A 4,651-nucleotide genomic window follows, 5' to 3' on the forward strand; every position below is an offset into this window, starting at 1 on the left:
TGTTGTCTTTCATTTCAAATAAACTTTCTCCTTCAACCTTCCATCATCTCCTCAATGCTCGTCTTTTCCTTTTTTATGTCATTGGTGTTTAATTTTCAAATTTAACTCCCGAATTCATCTGATGCCACGTGACCTGATGTTGTTGACAAGTTGCCATGACGTCATAATGGGTTTGCTGGCACCGCAACAAAACCTCAAGTGTTGTCACACACATTGTAAACACATGATTAGGAGCACACGCCACTGTCTTAAGTTCGACTTAAGTTCGTGTTATTTTCTGTCAAGGCCTCTCCTCCAAAACAGGGCAAGCAGGAAGTGCCAGTTCTCACTCGTTTTGTTTTTCTCCGCCGGCAAAACGAGTGGATTTGGGTTTTGTGTGTGTGTGTGTGTGTGGGGGGGGGGGGGGGGGGGGTTCGATTCATTTTGACAGTTCTTACCTGTTTGTCTTAGCCCTGTTAAAGAAACAGCATGTCAATTTTGCCGTGTTTTTAAGATAAAAATATCTTCCTGCACTAAATTTGCATTTTGGACAAAGGCGATAGGATCAAAACGGCTTTACATCGTCGTGGTTCGTAAAATAAGATCCCCAGGGGAGAAGAGAGTTAGAAATAGATTTCAAACATCAAGAATGAGCTTCAGGGAGGGTGTGGAAAGCGATTATTAGACACAATTGTGCTTAATTGTACTATTTGTAAAGCTAGATGTTAACCAATCTTATTCTATTTGCCCATGTATGCAAAATATTTATATAACTGATAAATACTAAATGCAGCTGCACATGTATTCGCATTTTCCTTAGGAGTAAATTATTTGAATGAAACAGGGCTAGGTGGGAATGCGTAGAGGCACACTTGATTTCTTTGTTGTTCGTTTCGTTCGTTTTTAATAGATTTGAAATGTTATTTTATTTTGGATTCTATCAACAATGAAAATGTGAATCAAATCAAATTTGTAGCAAAGCTGTCAGAGAAAGGTAAGCTTGTTAAACCGTTTTGAAAAGTGACTTGTTTTATGCACGTGTTGCGACATCTAGCGGTCAATTGAATTCGAGCTGAAGCACTTCAGCTCCTGTCCACTGGAGGTCACTAAAGGCATATTTATGGGTACTCCTGGATTAGAAATCAGCTTTCCTGAATAAAATTCGTGAGTGATTTGCGGACCAGGAAGGTGGGGGTTAAAAAGTAGTACTTTAATAAAAAAATATAAAAAAAACTTCCCAGACCAAAAGTGTTGTTACTGTTGTTTTTTTAAGCAACTTTTTGCTCCCGGGGTGAGAAAAAGATCAATTTGTTTGACTAATTCAGGATTCATAGCAAAAAAAATGAAAAACGTGATGATATCCACGTCCTTCCCTCGGTAGTTTGGATAAGTGACTAATCTCAGCGCAATTTTGGCCCACTTCACTTTCTGTGTGAAACAGATGTGTGTATAATTGAGTTACTGCAGGCAGCTCCAATCCAATGGATTAAAGATCATCTTTGTGTGTTTACCTCCCAGTGGACGCGGTGGTTTGACCCACTTATGCGCCACGCATATCTGCACTAAATCATAGACACATCGAGGTAACTGTGGTTAAAATAAAAAAAAAAGAGCAATTAAGATCCTGTGATGTTCTCTGATGTGGGCAAGGAGAGCCACAGTCATTAATTGAACAAGACATATTAGGCCACACCCCTTCAAGGCACGTCCGGCACTTTGTCTGAGGACTCCTTCCCTTGTGGCAAATCTCTAATGTGATTCAGATTAATCACACGCACGCTGACACGTGCTTTTAATAATTTCTCAGGGCTCCACTGTAATAGTGCGCCAATATTTTTATAGCCCTGTTGTGCTACGGAACGGAGCAGCCTGGAGTGATCCCAATTTGCAATGAAAAAAAAAAAAAGCCATAGAGATGTGCTGGCTTAAAAGAAGTCATTACCACATATTCTTGCAGTATCAAGACTTTTCTCCTTCGAGAAAAATTGCGACTATTCGCGATTGTGTGCAGCATAACAAGAAAATGCTGATTCATCATATTTGCTTTAAATTCCGAGCTCCACTAACTGAACAGAACCGTTGACCTCATAAGCCTACTTTATTGCTTTATATTCAATTTGCATTTCTTTAATCTACATCTGACTGCAAATACAAAGAATTATTATTATTTTTTTTTAAATAAGACGTTTTTGGCTGTCATACTGTATGCTGATGGGGTCACAAAGTTTAATATGTCATGTACTACCATCACAAACTCCATGGAGGTCATGTGCCGGGCATGGCGCAGTTGAACAGTTGGCCACTTATTAAAATGTATTAAGAGCATCTGGATGGAGAATAAAAGGGGAGGATCAAAGTAGCGGCTGGTGACCGAATATATTTCACATCCCCCCCCCCCTCCTACTCCTAAGGAGCAGATATGAAATAATCATTCCCTCTCATGTTGGAGAAAGTGAGCCGTCATGTAGATCAACCTCGACAGTGACGAGATGAGACGCTTGTACGCAACTCACTCAATATTGCATGAGTTGGGAATGAAGCATTTCACGCTACACTGCACACCCTCTTCATCAGACCATTATGAAAATATGCAAATAAACTCGGCACGATCATGTGCGCCTCTAATTGATGCATTGTTGTTGTTGTTTTTTTAAAGGGACCAAACAATGGCTTCAGTAGTTTGCGAGCTTTCCCAGACTTCAAAACACCAACAAATGTGGCAGTGTTGATGAGAATTAAGTTTTAGTTGCTAATTAAATTAAATTAAATTTGCTTGACATGTCTACGATGGGTAGCTTTACAGAAAAAATATTTTGATAGCATCAAATTCAGCCCCTTAAACCATTCACTGCCAGGTCAGTTAAAATGACGTCTATTCCAGTTAAGCAATGTAAAATTTGAAAAAAAAAAAAAAGCCTCGTGAAGGCCGGCCTGAACATGAGTAGGAAATCTGCCATTTTGGTTGAAAACAATCACCTGGGATATTTCCAAAATTGATGCGCCACCATAAAACTGTAATATGTGAGCTGCACTATTCCCAATTTCCTTTAACCTCCGCACACTCGCATTGAGTCCTCCATTGAATGCATCATTCAAGTTTCCCACTCAGGTGTGGGAGTGCAAGGACCCATTCATCACACTCGAAAAAAGCCAGAAGCCGCTTAGCCTCAAGGCAATCGGCCTTATTTGTGGTTTGCTTTTGAATCGTCATCCACTCGGCAGTAGGAGGTGTTTGTTTGCTATTTATGAATCACGCCGAGGCAGAAGGTCGGGTTTCGGTCAGGTGTCTGGCGGAGGGGCGAAGAGCTTCGAGGTGGGCGACAAAGCATGAGTGAGTCACATGATCTGCTTCCTTGGCCTTCGCACACACTCCCCAAAGAGGATTGGGAACAAAAGTGTATTCTTACAGCAGAGTCATGAGCGCCAGCAATTCCTTAAGAAGCTTTTTTTTTTTCTTTTCATTAATGCTGTAAAAGTCTCAATATGAAGTTCACCTTAAATGGGACTGTGATTCAAAGAGGGAAAAAAAAATCATCATTTGAATATGTTCTCTTATTTTGTATTGAAAAAATACAAAGAATTAAAAGACCCAGGTGGATTTTGGGGATGCTAAAGGACTTATTTGTCTTTGACCCTTTTTAATCGCCTCCAGCTCGAGATGGGGCGGAAAAAAAATCCAACGCCCACCGCGACGTGATGGAGTCGACTTTAAGAGGCGGCCCGGCGGGGATTCACATTTGCACGTTGCTCATTTCAGCTGGAAATCATATTAGCCTTGGCGGGCTTGAATTGAAGCGTGGAGAACATTTAAAGGAGAAGAGCTTGTAGGAATGAAGCGCAAAAAATGGAAGCCGTGGACAGACGGACGCACGGTAAACGATCAAACGGACTTGAAGGCATCGGATGAAAGCGCAGGAGATGTCGGTCACGTCCTTGGCCGTGACGGGGGAAATAAAAATGTTCACAGAGGAGGGGGGCGGGGTCACTGAGAGTTCAGCAACCGGTCAAGGTGATGCTCTGATCAAACGCAATCAACCAATTAATCAATCGACCTTACGCGTTGTGCAGTTCATCTCGTCAGAATTTTGGGGAGAATATCATGTTTCAATGCTGGTTTTCCATTTTGTGACCTATTGACCCCTTTATTGACCATCTAGCGATCGATTGATCTCTTGTTTCTCTGACCCCCACCCCTCGGTGGAAATCATCCCCTGTAATCTTCTAACACATGACATCATTGTCGTCACGTCTCCTCTTTCACCGATAAATCTGACAGGTGGCGTCCATTGTAGCCAGGAGAAAGGCCCTCATATTGAATTTCCAGGCCGGCAGGATGTAGCGGGCGGGGGATCTCACCTAGCTGCAAGTTCAAAGCGCTTACCATGACCTCCACCAGATACCCCTGAAGGCCCAAAAATACATATTTAATTTTGAATTTATTAAAATAATTTCTTCTTAAAAATATCACTAACACAAACTGAGGAACTCCATTTAACTGTTTTCCACGATAAGTGCCACTTTTGGCCTAATATGCCCACCAGTTGTTTTGCTTTACTAGTTAGTATTCAAGTGTTTATTCTGTGGCAGCGCCCCCTGGCGGAGCTCTAGCGATTTCACTCAAACCGAGCTTTAACTGCGTGACCCCGCCCCCCCACATCCTGCAAGCGGGCTC

Source organism: Syngnathus typhle, linkage group LG8 (assembly GCF_033458585.1).
Source record: "Syngnathus typhle isolate RoL2023-S1 ecotype Sweden linkage group LG8, RoL_Styp_1.0, whole genome shotgun sequence".
NCBI lineage: Eukaryota > Metazoa > Chordata > Actinopteri > Syngnathiformes > Syngnathidae > Syngnathus > Syngnathus typhle.